Source organism: Pleurodeles waltl, chromosome 6 (assembly GCF_031143425.1).
Source record: "Pleurodeles waltl isolate 20211129_DDA chromosome 6, aPleWal1.hap1.20221129, whole genome shotgun sequence".
NCBI lineage: Eukaryota > Metazoa > Chordata > Amphibia > Caudata > Salamandridae > Pleurodeles > Pleurodeles waltl.
In genome coordinates this window covers 870,296,143-870,313,010 of record NC_090445.1, presented here as the reverse complement: position 1 = coordinate 870,313,010, position 16,868 = coordinate 870,296,143, and positions in this window count along the sequence as shown.

Genomic DNA, 16,868 nt, shown 5'->3' with positions numbered 1-16,868 from the left:
ACATTCCAAGAAAAGACATGACATTCCACACATTCCAAAAAAAGACGCGACATTCCACACATTCCAAAAAAAGACATGACATTCCAATAAAAGACATGACATTCCACACATTCCAGGAAAAGACATGACATTCCAGGAAAAGACGACATTCCACACATTCCAAGAAAAGACGCGACATTCCACACATTCCAAAAAAAGACATGACATTCCAAGAAAAAACATGACATTCCACACATTCCAAGAAAAGACATGACATTCCAGGAAAAGACATGACATTCCACACATTCCAAAAAAAGACATGTTCTTGCAGTCTTTCTTTGAATGGTCTGATAGTGCTACCGACATAATTTTTTTTGCATATACAAATGATGCAATAAACAATGAACTTAGTGTTACAATTCATAAAATGCTTACTGGTATGCGTTGTTTTTGTATTGTGGCAGAAGTTCTTAGTTTTATCCAAGGCATATTCACAAACAAATTGTGCCACAGCTATCTACCAATGGTCACTAATGCTAGCTGGTTACCGTCACCACCTCCGGGGTTTTACAAATGTCGTCATTGTAATGCAAAAAAATGTATGTCGGCAGCACTATCAGACCATTCAAAGAAAGACTGCAAGAACATATCCGGGCAATAAAAAACAACAACAAGGACTATCCTTTTGCTGTGCACTACAACTCATCACACCCTCTGCAAGAGAAACTAGACAAACACACACATGGCATTGCCACCCTGGGTAAGTGTCCAAGGGGTGGTAACAAGACTCTCATCCTAAGACAACTGGAGAGCAGGTGGATAGTCAAATTGCGCTCTGTGGAGGAGGGGCTCAATTCTGATACAGACCTTCATGTCTTCCTATAAACCACTACCTGACATAATATATTTACTGTTAAATGTCACTCGTTTAATGTATCGATCCATCTGTATTACCTGTGAGAGGGGCTTAATTTTGACAAAGATCTTCATGTTCTTATACAGACCATCTAACTTGTTACAATATAATGATGGTTAACTGTCACTCGTCATCGTATTGGTCAATTAACATGAACTGTGATTTTTTTGCAACTCATTTGTCACCATACGCAATCTTAATTTTCCTTTATTAGGCGTATCTCTTACGTGCCGGCTCTGGTGGGCTGGCTTTGTATCTACAGTTGATTTTACCACGTATGATATGATATGGTTTGAGATTTATGTCCTCTGCAATCTTTTTCATTGTTAAAACAGTACTATTTCTGCCTTGCAAAAAAAAAAAAATCTGAGTATCAAGTTGTAAATTATACATGTCCATTATTTGGGTTTGTGGGTAGATGCCCCTGTTTTCAGTCTCTAACAATATGTTTACTGTTTTTCACTAAATATAACAAATAACGCAATTGCCTTTGATGTATGCTCGCCACTTTGCAGGGGGCACGCTATATTTCTTTTCACCTATTTACTACATGTAACTCTTTCATGATTTGTCTCTCACTTGTTTGTTTTCACGTGCACTATTCCTTTCTTATTACTTTCACATTCATCTGGGTCCCCATGTTTTTCTTTCAAAGATGGCGGCCTCTATTTTCCGGCTTTTTTAGTCCGGCTTTTATTTCCACTTTCGGTCCTCTTTCCACTATAAACACCCATGTGATGTCGGCGAACGTCTCTGGGGCGACGCCATACACACACGGCTCAGAATAGCATAGACGCGCTGCAGGTAAGAGGACTCTGAAACGTATTCTTTTTTCAACCCGCGGATGGTGACAAGCATATTTGTTTTTTTTCCCCAGCGCTCGCCGCCACCGGGTAACTATCTTTTCTTCGCTCTTAAGGGCGGCCGGACGCTTTGATATTTCCCCGCTTGGCTACACTCGGAGAAAATACACAGAGCTTCCTCGAGGAGGTTTCCCCTTTTTTTGTCTATATCTCTAATGGCCCAATAATAAATGGAGCGATCTTTGGGGCCTAGGGCTTTCAGCTTTTTCATATGGGCTCACGCCATACTTAGGCGTATGTTCTTTCTTTTTGCCTTCACTTGGTTTTTAGTTCTGTCTTACCTAACCCCAACACTCATAATTCAGTTGACCAGTCTCCACAACTTTAATAGTTTTTTATATAGAACAAACATGTACCCTTGTATGAATTTTTCTAATTTTTTTTACACTAATAATTTTGGAGCAACATCTCAAGATAATACTTTAATTAACATTTAATACTACTCCTTTTTCGGTCTAGACTTTTTATATTAGTTGCCATTATTTGCATACTGAGGCCCCTTTTCCCTCCTTTTTTCCTTTTTTCCTTTTTTCATTTTCATTTTGCTTGATACTTTTCTAGGTTTACTTTTTTCACCCTTTTTCTTCCTTACAGACTTACCATGGTCTCTGGACTCTGAACACATCCATGCTACTATCTGTACCAATTTTTACAGTTCTTGACTTTTGGAGTCCTTTCAAACATAATCCTATAGTTTATATCTAATAAGGTATGTTCGTATTTTTTCGTTCAAATGCACCGGTTTCTAGATGTAAATTTTTTGTTCTTCACTCTATAGCGTGGGTGAGGATCGCTAGTCTTCTTGAACACCATAAACAATATTATTTTCTTTGGACTAATGGGCTTCTGCAGGGTCTCTGTTGTGTTGCTATTTTCTCTTATTCACACGAGCGCCTGTATGCTTTCTCTCGTCCTGCCACATACTGCCTTTTTTAGTCTGGAGTTGGCGTCACTACACACAGGGGTAGATGGTGGCATCCTCTTCACTCTTCATGCTAGTTTTTCGGTACACCATCCTATGACACTGGGCTTGTCTTTCCGACTCACTTACTTCGGCTGTTTTCACATCTTAACACTAATATTCAATCTGATTTCAATGCATTGTCAAGTCTTGTGATTGATACATCCTATTTGTATATGTTTACAGCCTTGAAAAAGTCAATGATGACGAAACACGTGTCGGCTGTTTTTTCACAAACATGAAAATTGTACAGTGCTTCCAAACTACGTATCTAGTGCGTTTCATGAGATCAGAGGATTTTTTGCCCTGATTTATCACCAAGGAATAAATTGTCTTCACCTTGATCCTGGGATGTGCCGTGGTTTTCTTCTTTTCATACATGGACTGTGACCTTTAAGTAACAGCTTACCACACCCTGTGGCTGGGTGTACTGCCACTTGAGCACTCCCTTCTGTCCAATAAAACTTACCTTCATGAACTTTCGATATCCAGGACAATAGAAACTCTGGAAGTGCGCACCGTTTATACACAGCCACAACTTGTCGATATTTTGGTTGTTCATATGTAAGATTGTTACCTGTTCCTCTGGTGAGCCATAGCGCTGGCCATACAGAGAAATAACCTCATCAGCCAACAGTTCGAGCTCCTCTACAGAGAAGGCACAGGCTCTGTCCCTGATTGGCCTACCATGTTTGCTCCCAGAGATGGCAAACTGCTGCTATCATTACCTCCTCCATTTTTAGCTGCTGTGTCAGGAGGCAAGTGAGGTATTTTTCAAAATGCGGCATACATGCATCCAACATACGCAGTCATCAGCGTATATGGACACAGCCGTTGACCCTCTATGTCACAATCAACGTTAGCCTATGGCTGTGTTCATCATGAATTCAACCGCCCACTGCGAGGTTGACTTCCGCCAGCGGCATCAGATACACAATGTCCTATATGCAAGGTCAGGCAGCCGTCATTATAGCGGGTGAAAGTACTATATTGGTGATGATTAACTGCGTCACGACCACTCCAAATGAGGGTTACATGTTTAAATATATACAAATCCAGTGACATTTACATTTAATTCCACTAATCATTGGTCTATTGCTTTAGTGTGCACATAGCCTATATAAGGGTGGTGGAGTGTACACCAACGTTTATGTGTTTTTTTTTTTTGTCCAAAAAAAATTGTTTAAAAAAAGGGTGCAAATAAAACATCCAAGATGTATTATTTGCACAGTAATGTTTAAGACATGTTTCGAGACTTTAAAATGTTATGTGCATATTGCAATGATGTGTATATTGTACCATGAAACAGTTATTTACTGTCACATGGGTTTTGGCTTACTCTTCACATTTCTTACTGTGGACATTGTGAATAACTTTCATATATTGGTTTCAATTCACACATACGTACCCTTGGAGAGAGAGAGAGAGACGATGACTGCCTCCAGTCTCTGCCCATTTCCAGACCTTCAGACCGTGGAAGAAAAGGATATCATTCAGAAGTTTCATTGGAATAGGCAAACCATGCTGGATCTATGTCAATCAGTTTGACCCTGATTTCCTGCCTGAAAACACTAATCCCACATGTATCACACCAATTGTGAAACTTATGAGAGTACTGCATTTTCTGGCTACAGGTTCCTTTCAATACACAGTAGCAGTATGTGGTGGTATGTCACAAGCAATGATCTGTCGTGTTCTAAAAGATGAGCTTTCAGCACTGAGGAGACACACCTGGAGAACTGGATGTAGCTGTCAATGTGAGGATTTAGCCAAAGGTAAGGTTAAATTTTATGGAGTTGCTCAGCCACCTCATATTGTTGGAGCCATTGATGGCACCCATATTACCACCACAAGCCAGGGAGCAAGTTCACGGTAATATGAAGTGCAAGTTGTCTGCTTACCCAATTTGCATATCTCAAATGTCAGTGCCTAGATCCTATGATTCCTTTGTCAAGAGGAACTGCACCGTACCCCTGTTGATATCACAACTACTACCGGAGAGGGCCTGGCTTGTTGGTAAGTATGATCTGTCCTAACTTTGTGTGGGTAACGCCAAGTAGTATAATCAGGAAGTGTGCCACTTATTATTGCACTTCTATCTGTCTTCCATCTAGGAGACTCAGCCTTTCCCAACCTGCCATGCTTTCTGGCTCCACAGAGGAATCCAACAAAGCAAGGGGAAGTCTGCTTCAAAGAGGCGCATGGAAGAACAAGGTGGCCAGTGGCGTGGGCTTTTAGACTTCTGAAGGCCAGATTTAAATGTCTGGACAAAACTTGGGGAGCATCCTCTACTCACCTGGGAAGGTGTGTCAGATCACAGTGGCCTGCTGCATGCTCCACAACCTAGCCCTACGATGGAACATCCTTTATATCACAGAGAATGGAGACCATAAAATGCCACCTGGATCCTGGAATGCCAAATGATGATGATGATGATGATAATGGTGAAGAGTAAGTACCTGACTTGCGTCAAGATCTCACCTACAACCTCTCCTGGGTGTAAGCAATTTTGTCAAATGTCATAACTTTGACTGTTACAGCAACTTTTGTTGTGATGATGAGAGAAGTATGTTAGGGGAAGATATCAGGGAAGGCAAGCTCTCGGTAATGCAGGTGAAAGGTGTTTGTTGAACAATCTTATGACACATGGTTACTGTGTTTTGCTCAGATTTTTGTCATGGACTGTGTTCTCCAGGAGTTGACTATGTGAATAGTCCTTATATGTATGGTTTGATAGCCAAATGTCTTGCTTTTGTTTTTGAGGTACCTTCACCATGGCATCTTCATTTGGACATTTCAGAGTTGTGACATTTGCAAGTATAGGATGCTGTTTGGATGTAGAATGGGGACATGGGTTGGTTCCTGGGTATGACGGACACAGACTTCGGTGTACAATTCCTGTACCAAGACAGGTTGCACAGTGATAGGATGGAAGTTATGAGGTCTCCTTTTGACTTTTCATTGTCATGTGATGGTCCTTATGCAATACATATGTCATCACGTGCTCCAACAAAGTGTTGTTGTGGAGCCAAGTCATGCTATTCTCCATTCACATAGGCTAAATTCTCATTGTGCGTAAAGTGTATGTAGCTGTTGGTGTATCTCCTCATTGTAGGACAAAGTGCTAGTGGCCCAACACAGAAATTTGTTAGTGACATTCCACCAGATAGTGGAACAATAGATGGGAATAGATCCTGTGAACAGAAACTGTAGTACTGCCACATTGTCTATTGGTGTCATTGATGCAGGATTCCCTTTGTGGGCTATGCTATATGGTTCCAGCTGATGACATAGACCAATTGTGACCACTGGCACAGATTATTGGTGCCATGTAGGATTTGCTATGTGTCTGGCATAATGCCAGGCTATTGCAGGTGCAATGGAATAGATATGGTATATGAGAACACAGTCTATGCATGTTTTGGTGAGAAATGGTTGTGATCCTGGGCTAAACATTGTGTACATGCAACATGTCCCTGCTTCCAAAAGTAGATATTGTGTAATTGTAAAGTTCAAATGGAAGTACATATATACATTGCTAGAAGGGTGATATACTACAGCAGGCAATGATTTTCAGACTAGTGGACTTATTTAGGTGAACAAGGAGAAAATAAATGTTGTGAAAACCAAACAGGAAAACTGTAAAGTGAAGAAGTGAATCATGGTGAATGAAACTATTATTTTAGATACCAATTGTTTTGAAGTCCAATGTCCAAAATACTACTGCCATCAGAAACGTAGATATGTCCAGTAATAGTTCAAAGAGTGGATGTGTTACACACACTGGAGGAAATTAGGTTTGAGGTTTTTCGCTGCTGATGGACGAGGTCTTGCCATGCGCACCTCCTGGTAATTTGTGTGGACATCTTCGCCTGCCAGTCCAGAAGGGGAGGGGATCCATAGCTTTAGGGACAGGGGTGTCGGCAGGTGTGTCTTCCTCTAGCAGGGCCTCCCTGCCTGTGGCAGCAGTGGATGTTGATGGCCCTTATGTAGTTGGATCACAGGAAGACGTAGATGGTGCTGGAAAAGCCCTGCAAAGGTATGTATGAATGTCATGCACCACCCCAATTAGGGAGCCCATGTTTGAGTTATGGGCCTGCATCTCGTGGTGTAAGTCCCTCTGTAGCTGCTTCATCTCCCGTATTTTGATGAGTACCTGGCCTATCATGCCTTTCGACTCCTGATAGGCCTCCAAGACTTGGTTGACTGTGTGCTGGGTGTGAGTGCCCCCGTGGCCTCACTCTGCTGCAAGTTATCCTCCCATGACACCTAGCACCACAATCCTGCTCCCTTGGCCCAGGGTGCCACCTCTGTAACTGGGATAGTGATTATCACATCAGGGACCAGCACAATGGCTGTTACTGTGCTAGGTACACAGGTTGTTGGGAATGATGTTGGCTGAGTGTTGTAGATGGGGTGGGAGGTTTTATTGTGGGCCCAATGATACTAACTGTCGTCATCTGCCCAGACTGATCAGATGGACCAGCACCGTCATGCTCATCAAGATCACCAGGAGTGCTGTCATCACTGAACGCTTGGTCGTGGGGTGGAGTGGGTGTCTCTTCTGAGTTCAAGCTTTGGGCAGGTGCTCTGCCGGATAGACCTGCTGTGAAATAGATCACAATATTATTGGGAGTGTGGTATCTGCATCTAAATATTTTGTGATGCAGTAAGAAGAAAACTAGAAAAAGACAAAATAATTAGAGATTACTATTGTGATATATTTCAGTGGTATTGAAATTGTTGACTAGGCATGTGTAGACATTAAATACACATACTTGCATTAAGAAGCTCATCAGATGTCCTGCGGTGTTGTTTTTTGGATTACGGGATAAGCATGACATCTCCCAAACATTCAAAACAACACAGTTTACGTGTATTTGACCATTCCAAGGTATAGCTGTGTACAAAACAGACGAGCACACAACTTGGTTGTATATTTAACATAAGTCATCATGTGAGTAGTGAGGAGTCAAGGGGTCATCTGCAACTTCTAATCTGCTGAGTTAACTTTATGCCTTGAAAATATTTGTTCCACACACTTGGTATGGTGTCACTCATTCCATCAGTTGTTAAAGTTGAGGAGAGTAGGACAACATAAAGCAAAGCATGCAGTAATGCTTCTGAGTACAGCACTGTATGTGGATTCCTCATTCCCAGAGACATGAACATCAGTGGTGGTATGCCAGACAAGTGAGAATGGGTAAAATCACAATTTTGTCTTCTTTTGAGTTGCAGAAACATGGCCTTGTGTTAGCTGTAGTAATTTCAATCTCTGCTTACCGACACTTACTAAAGGATTAGTGTAACATGCATGTTCACAAAATGCAGTTGGATTGGGCCAAATATTTACATATTGACACATATCATGGGTCCTGAAAGTATTTTTTGTAGGACTACACTTACAGACACCATTACATCATGTGGCATGTGATGGAAATTGATACATGTGATAGTATGTGCAACAATGCACATTGCCACAGACAAATCAACATCTCTTATTCTTTGGGGATTGCATGTTAGGAAACTAGGTAGACAACACAATAACAAAAGCTGAATTGGGAGCAAACAGCACATTTAGATATTGTGACCACTAATGAGGTGTAACTTACCAGACTCCACCCTCTAGGCATTCCTGTCATGCCTTCAGGATGTAGGATCTGCAATACCTTCTCCTCCCACAGAAACAATTTGATACTTGAAGGACCATCACCAGTCCTATTGGCCATCAGGTGTTGCTTAAAGGCCAGGGCATGCACCTTCCCCCTCAGGTAGTTCCCCCTCTTCCCAATTTCCCCTTTTGTGTGCAGAGTGGTACCTACATCATTCACTCTGTCTACTATTTTGGACCACATGTCCCTTTTCTGACTGATAGTGGTGTATTGGATTTGGGCTCCGAAGAATTGTGGCTCTACTCTTATGATTTCATCCACCATGATTTCCAACTCTGCCTCTGAAAAACATGGATTTTGTGATGTGACATATCCCCACATTAAAGTCAGTGACAGTGCAACAAAAAATACACAAAAGAACAATTTGAAAATGTGTTGGCAAAGTGTGTGGTGAGTAGCAAAAGGGGTGGGGGGAAAAAAGGGCCGTCTTCTCTCACCAAAATATCGGCTCAGAATTGCTGTGCTGCAGGTGATTGGCAAAGGATCATGGTCTGGAATGGGGTGTGTTGTATAGTGTGATTTAAAGATTAATCCATTGCATAGCACTCACAACACAACAAATAGAAAACCTTAAAAGTGTGGCTAGTAAATAGATTCTGGCACTTGAAATGCATCTCACCAGGAAAGAAAATGGGGGAAAAACTGGTACTCAGCTCTAAAGTTAATACATCTGAACCCCTCTTTAAAGAAATCAAACAAAGTGAAGCTAACTTCATCGAAGTTTCAACTAAATTGAACACCAAACAAATATCACATGAAATCATATCTAACCTTAGTTGCCCTCCTAATCAATTGCTTGCATTACCCTACAAATTAAAGGAGCCATACAAATTCACACAATGTATGGCCTGCAGCAATTGTTGATCTACAACAATTTACTGTACTATAACTCAAATATGTCTTAAACAACACTGGTAAAATAATACTATTCTTAAAATATGAACCTCCACAGAGTCCAACTCTCTCCACATGCACCATCATAGCCAAACCATTCATTCCTCTAGCTGCACTCTGTTCCAAGAGGTCAGACTCCCCAAAGAGTTTGGTATCTTCATGAGAATATATTTGTGTAGGAAAGTCCTCCTTTTTTGCCCTGATCACCCCCACACTTTTTGGGCAGGTACTGGTGGTTACTGACTCTTGGCTGTGCCCTGGGTACTGCTTACCAGTCCCAGGGCCAGTGCTCTGTGTAAAATGGATATGCAAATTAGGCTAATTATAATTGGCTAAGTTAACCTACCTATAAGTCCCTAGTATATGGTAGGGCATGTAGGTTTAGGGACCACAGCATAGGTGGTGCACACCTAGGTGCACTGCTGAGGTGCCCAGTGTCATTTTAAAGGCAGGCCTGCCTTGCTGGCTGCTTTTAAATTAAAGTTATATGCAAATTCGACTTTGGAATTAAAAGTAGTTCCAAAGTCTTAAACTACCTTATTTTTACATATAAGTCGCCCCTAAGGTGTGCCCTATGTGCCCCTAGGGCTGGGTGCCATGTAACTATAAGCAGGGACTTTATAAAAATAGATTTATAAACCCTGGTGAGGTAAAAACAGCCAAATTCGTTTTTCCCTCATTGAAGTAAATGGCCTTCATAGGCTAGAATGGGGAGACTTTATTTTAAATTTTAAAGTCTCCTTAAATGTTGCATACCAATAATTTGGTATCAAATTAATTGTTGTAATAAATCCCACAACTTCCAGTTGTTGGATTTAATATAACTTGTTCAGGTAAAGAGTTTTAGACTTTACCTAAAAAGTTGCCAATTTCAGCCCTGCATTGTTTTTGCTGCTGTGCTCTGATTGGCCAGCCTGCAGCAGGTTAGTCAAGCTACCTTGATGAGGTGTGAAGTGGCCTGGCTTCACACAAAGGAATGTGCTTGTGGGAGAGAATCTCCCCTCAGCAGATGGTGAGGCAGGAAGGGGGAGGGCTGCCAAACTGGTCTTCAAAGGCAGAGAAGGACATTTGGAGCAACCAGCAACACCCCCACACCCTGCAACCCCAGACAACTAGCTGCCCCCTTGATTAGATTAGGAGAGGGAAGGAGAGGGGTGTGTTTATGATTTTTAGCCACACCAGTGGGTGGGCTCAGCCAGATGTAACCTCCAAAAATCTGATTCAGCCATGTTGGATTTTTAGAGAATGTTGCCTTTTGGGATGGATTTTGCCACACTTCCCAGGAAGTAGTCATCATAGGGGGACGACCCTGTACCTGATTGGAGAACAAGGACCCCCCTGCTTTTCACCCAGGAGCAAGGCTAAAACTGGCAGACCTGCCCCCACACCTCAGATCACCGCCAGATTTCAAGAAGAAAAGAACTAAAGGAGAAGAAGGACTGCCGTGCTGGACCCCTGGCCTGCACCTGGAACCTGCACTCAGAAGGACTGCACCAGCTGCACACTTGGGCTTCACCACAAGAAGGACTTTGCCTGGCTTCAACTGGTTCAAGGAGGGACTCCCGGTTTGCTACAGGTGAAAAATTGCTATCCAGAGTCCTCCTGCACCAACTCCTGAAAAGTGACCAGCTGACCACTGTCCAGTGGCCAAAAAGGAGTTTGTGCCAGGTGCATTCTGGGAGTTGAAGTCCGCACCCCCCAAGGACCATCTCAGAACTTCTGGACCCTTGGGGTGAGCTGTGGACCCCAAAAGAACATCTGGGTGAAGCCCCAGAAGTTTGGAGAAGATTTGAGAATTTTTGTAAAAAAGCTCCAGAGAGGGACCGACCCACCGCGGAAATTCTAGCCGGCTTGCCTCAACCGCGACCCGGCCTGACTTGGTGGTTCATCCCGGTAAAGAAAAATCTCCGAAAAAGAGACTAAGTCCGAAGGTAAAAAGTTGACTGGGACCTCCCAGCCATCGTATCCGAGAAGGGCTCCACGGACGTCGGATCAAGATCCAGGTTTACCCCGGTCGAAGGATTTTCACCTCGAAAAAACGACTAAGTCCGAAGGTAAAAATCTCCACCGAGGAATCCAGCATCGCGTATCCAGACAAGGGCTCCAGGAGGTCGGATTCGACTGGCAGGTTCGTCCCGCTGAAGAAAATCTTCAAAATAAAGACTAAGTCAGAAGGTAACTTTTTAACCGAGGCCTCCCGCGACTTGTAGCCGAGCAGGACTCCATCGCGGTCGGCCTGAAACTTTGACTTTGCCCCGGTCGTGGTGCAACCAGATGACCCGATTGGCGCTTTTTGTTTCTAAGTGCTAGAAAAATAATAATTCTTTAAAAATTCATATCTCCGGTTCCCTTTATCCGATTTTCTTCGTTTTTGTGTCATTTTAAAGATAAAAATATAAACTATTTTTATAAATTGGTTTTGGATTTTTAAACTGTTTCCTGTGTTTTATTTAATTACTGTTTTGTGATATTTGAATGCTTTACACACTGTCTCCTAAGTTAAGCCTTGACGCTCGTTGCCAAGCTAACAAGGGTTGAGCTGGGGTTAATTTACTGAGACCTAACTGGACCTAAGTGGAGGTTAGTGGCTTGTTGCTAGGTGTAGGTACCTACCTGCCCTTACCAATAACCCATTTTCCAACAATTTGTATCTTCTAGATCCCATAGAGTACTCCAAACAAGAAGGTTAAAAACCACTGAAATGACTAATGAATGTTCCTCTTTTTCACATCCTTCGAACAGACCTTCTGCAGTGGCAGCTGAAAAAGGGTTTTCCTTAGTTATAAGCATGACTCCTGGAAACCTTGACAGAGACAACTCAAAAGAAGTAATCAGCACCAGATGACACCTCTCTCTCTCCTCACCTTTATCAAAACTCTCAGAATCATCATGGAGAGAGGAAAGGCATAAACATTTACACCCCTCCACTCCTGTTGAAAGCATCTGTTGTTTGAGCCTCTAGATCCAGCCTCCAACTAAAATATTGAGGAATCTTAACTGTTTTCCTGCTCACAAATCTGCTCAGTGAACGTCCGATTTGCTGAATCTTTCAGAAAACTGCTTGATTCAACTGTAATCCATCAAGTATCTTGCATTCTCATATGGCATAATGTTCTCCTTGTCTGATAGATATTGTGCTTCATGAGCAAGTCAATCCAACTGGAAGTTGTGGGATTTATTATAACAATTAATTTGACACCAAATTCTTTGTATCTGTCACTTAAGGGGACTTTTAAAATTAAAATAAAGTCTCCCCATTCTATCCATTCTTGCAAACACTGTAGATTTGCCTTGCATTTGGTGTATGCTGACTGTAGGTAAATGTGAGACCTTTCTAATGGTTTAATTACAAATAAACACCAGACATCAACCAACTGGTATACAAAATGTCTTAAGTATCTTGCTATCTACCCCCTTCAAAGCAGTTCATTAAAAAGCTTTCTGCCCCACATAATTAAAATTTCCTAGCACTTCTTACATAAAAATAAATTCAGAACACTTCTAAAAATGGTATACAAAATGCTTCAAAAATAACTAATCACATCCATTCAGTCTATGCTATCAGTAACAGATAAACACAATACTTAGGTTACTTTGCCACACTTGTGATGCAGTACTTTATACAACAAACACTACAGCAGGACCTGTCTGCCAATCCCTCGGCTTGCACACTATCTTTTGAGTCAGGCATACAATCTGTTATCCATCCGCAGTGCCCACACTGGCTCTTCTATTAGAAAACGTACTCCAATGGCCACACTGAGTAATGGGCTTCAGAGTACGGCCATTGGATGGCCCCCTATATTTAAAGCTGATAGTCAGATGTCCTCTTTCTCTGTTGGTCCATCTCATTTAGAAAAATATAATGATCCCTACCCTCTGTGAGAAAATTGCCAATGTGTGAGGGGCTTTAGTTAAACGTTCTTCAGAAACAATCTCCTGCTTTGGGAGTTTGATGGCGACTGCGCTCCAAGCCTTCATTACCTCTAGATGAGCCACTGAAGGTGGCTCTTGTGTAGGCACAGAGATGGATGCAGGGCCAGCAGTAATCTTGTATTTTCGTGGGCTGCTCCCTGGCTGGTGTGACAGAGAAGATGACTCCCGCCTAACAGGCAGCGGCCCACCCGCCAGGGTCTAAATCAGGCCCCTAATTTGTTAAACAAATTATAGAAGTTGCTTAATTCTCTGGGGGCAGCACAGAAAAGACGGATAATGTTTGGATGTTGGGGATTAATACAGAGTATAAAGACATTGTGCTGCTGCTCTAAGTGCTGGCTTGTAATTGTTCTTTGATGTGTGATGCACATTAGTGCATAATGCTAGCCTCCAGTCTCGCAATAAAATGGCCTTACACATCTACTTCCTTTGAGGCCTATAGAGCTCAATGCAAGCCAGTGAAGAACCCAGTACAACCATTAAACTTTCACAGAGCACATCCTGGGAGAGAGTCACTATAACCCTTTGTAACAATATCACACTTGCTTCACTGGAGAGACATTAAGGGCCTCATTTACAAGGCACGTGGTGACGCAGCAAGTGCTTTGCTGCGCCACCCTACGCCACTGGGAAAGGGCAGAAATGCACCATAGCTACACGATATAGTGCATTTCTGTCATCTCCCTCTGTGCTGCGGCACAAGTTGCTGCCATGCACCAGTGCCGGCACCCGTGCACCACGGTGGGTTGATTGTTTTGCGCCTAAAGGGACACTTTCCTGCACAAAAACAATCACAAGAGGGTTTTTCCTCTTTCTTTGTGTTTGGCATTCAAGGAAAGAACAGGGAATAATAAAGATATTTCTCCTGCTTGCATCACTCTTATGCCAACCCTGAGGTGGCATAGGAATCTGACACATTCCCAGACTTGTAAATCTGGAAATTCATCAGATTCATTCGAGTTCCATGGGTAGTTCATTGGAACACCACAAGCAACACCCAAGGAATGCCACTTTCACCAAGTGTTATGCGTGAGAAGGGTCCATATTTACAAGACCATGAAAAGCTATGCAAAGTGGATTTGCGTGCCGTAGTCTTGTAAATATGGACTGGCACACTGTGGCACTGGATCTGGTGGAGTGTGTGGCTAGAGCCTCGTAAATGAGGCCCTAAGTGTCATTTCTGGGTGCCCTACATTGGGAGACATCATAATGATTTTCAAAAAAATCAGAGCATGCTCAAGTAAACGTCGAAGACGACACCAAGTACTCTGTCAGCAGGACTGGGAGACGCTCACCATAACCTTTACAGATATCCACTTCATCAAGTACACTTTTCAAGGCACTGAGGGGCATATTTATACTCTTTTTGCGCCGAATGTGCGTCAAAATTTTTGACGCACAATCGGCGCAAACCCTGCCCCATATTTATACTTTGACGTCCGACCCCGCGGGCGTCAAAATTCCACCATGTGCGTAATTTTTTGGAAAGGGGAACCAGCCTTGCGTTAATTATATGCAAGGTAGGCGTTCCCTTCCAAAAAATGACTTTAAGGCCTGTGCCCCATATTTATACTCTGACGTCATTTTGACGCACAGGATGGGGTAGGCCATAAAAAAAGGCGCACAGCCTGATGGGCGCCGTTTTTTAACGCCTGGGTCAGGGCAGGCGTTAAGGGACCTGTGGCTCAGAAGTAGCCCAGAGGTGCCCTCCCATGCCCCCAGGGACACCCCCTGCCACCCTTGCCCACCCCAGGAGGACACCCAAGGATGGAGGGACCCATCCCAGGGAAGTTGAGGTAAGTTGGGGTAAGTATTTTTTTCGTTTTTTTTTGTGGCATAGGGGGGCCTGATTTGGGCCCCCTTACATGCCTCTATGCCCAATGACCATGCCCAGGGGACATAGGTCCCCTGGGCATGGCCATTGGGCAAGTGGGCATGACTCCTGTCTTTGCTAAGACAGGAGTCATGTCAATGGAGGTTGGGCGTCAAAAAAAATGCTGCAAATCCGGTTTGAGGCCTGATTTTTGCCTCAGACCTGACTTGCCCCATTTTTTGACGCACAACCCCCATTTTCCCATACGCCGGCGCTGCCTGGTGTGAGTCATTTTTTTTTGACGCACACCAGTCCGCAGCGCCGGCTGACGTAATTCCATAAATAAGGCACCCGCATGGCACGTTGGAATGGCGTGAGCCGGCGGTATATGGGCCTGAGAGAGTTAACTGCAAGGGATCCTGGCCTGGAATATTATCAGCATGTTCTTTAGAGCAGTGGTTCCCAACCTGTGGTCAGGGGACCCCTGGGGGTCTGCGAAGCCTCCTCAGGGGGTCCGTGACTGCTTAGAAAATTAAATAATATTACCAGATTACATCTCCAGCTTTCATTAACTACTCAGTAGGTGGTCCCCGGATTACAATAATGATTCAGTGTGGATCCCCGGGTTCCAGGAGCAATAAAGTGGGGGTCCACAGAAGTTAAAAGGTTGGGAACCACTGCTTTAGAGAAACCAAATGCAGGCATTTTATTTTACCAGGATACCAGAAGGATTTAGACGGTGTCTGAAGAATCACTGCACACTTTCTAGAGTTCAGGTGCATCCACAGATGTTTTACAGAGAACAGCCACTGTTCGCGTACTGTGTGATAAAGACAAACAAAAGGTCACATTTCAAATCACTAGGGCTCATTTATGATTTACAGTGTAAATCTAGGCACTTCTACCATGAGACTTTGGGGGAGAGATTCTTTGTCATTTTAGAGTGGACGCTTACCCACACACAGTGTGCTACTCTCCTTCTTTATCCATTATGTCCTCAGATTGATTACTTTAATCCTATTACGTATGGGGATTCTAAAACGTTTCAAATTCTCTCCTCACCTCAAAGGAGAATTGTCAATACTTCAAGAGTCTCCGAATCTGGACCACTGAAGTGAGACAAACTAACCTTAGTTCAGCTTATTTGAAACAGCAGCTTAAGGCACCACTCTCTGTTTCTCTCCAAGGGCAGGACTGCATGAATTACACTGGGGGCATAGCAATTGCGCACTAGTGACTGGGCAATAAGCACATGTTTTTGCAATACACTAACAAATTCAAAATTAGATTCCTGCTGACTGATCGGTGCACAAATCAAAATTGCACACCAGAAACTAACAATGATTTTTAGCAGTTGCTGGTCATTGTGAAGGGCAATGGAACACTCAAGAGCAAAATAGCTGGAACATTGGTGCATCACATGTAATCCAGCCTTGATTATTTACATTCCACTAACATGGGCTCCAAATGTATGGAAATGTATGGTTCTCATTATTAGTAGACGTGGCAAACCTTGCACCAACTTCATTTTACTCTGTATCTGCTCCTCTCTAGTGGAAGGATAGAAAAACTATTTCAACAAGCATTGGCACAGCCAATCGGCTTCGCCTTTTGAATGTGAATGCATGTATACTTGTTTTGTTATTGTTGTATATTAGTAGGAAAATGTAAAGTATGATAATATGCAGGTATTCATATGTAATTCAAAGTTCTGTTGGTGTGTGGTGTAGTGTATATTGCTTAAGATTTAATAAATGCAAATAAAGAATACTTTTTATTGTTGTTTCATGTTTTTATTTTTTCTTGTATTACATTTTTCTAATCTAAGTTTCGA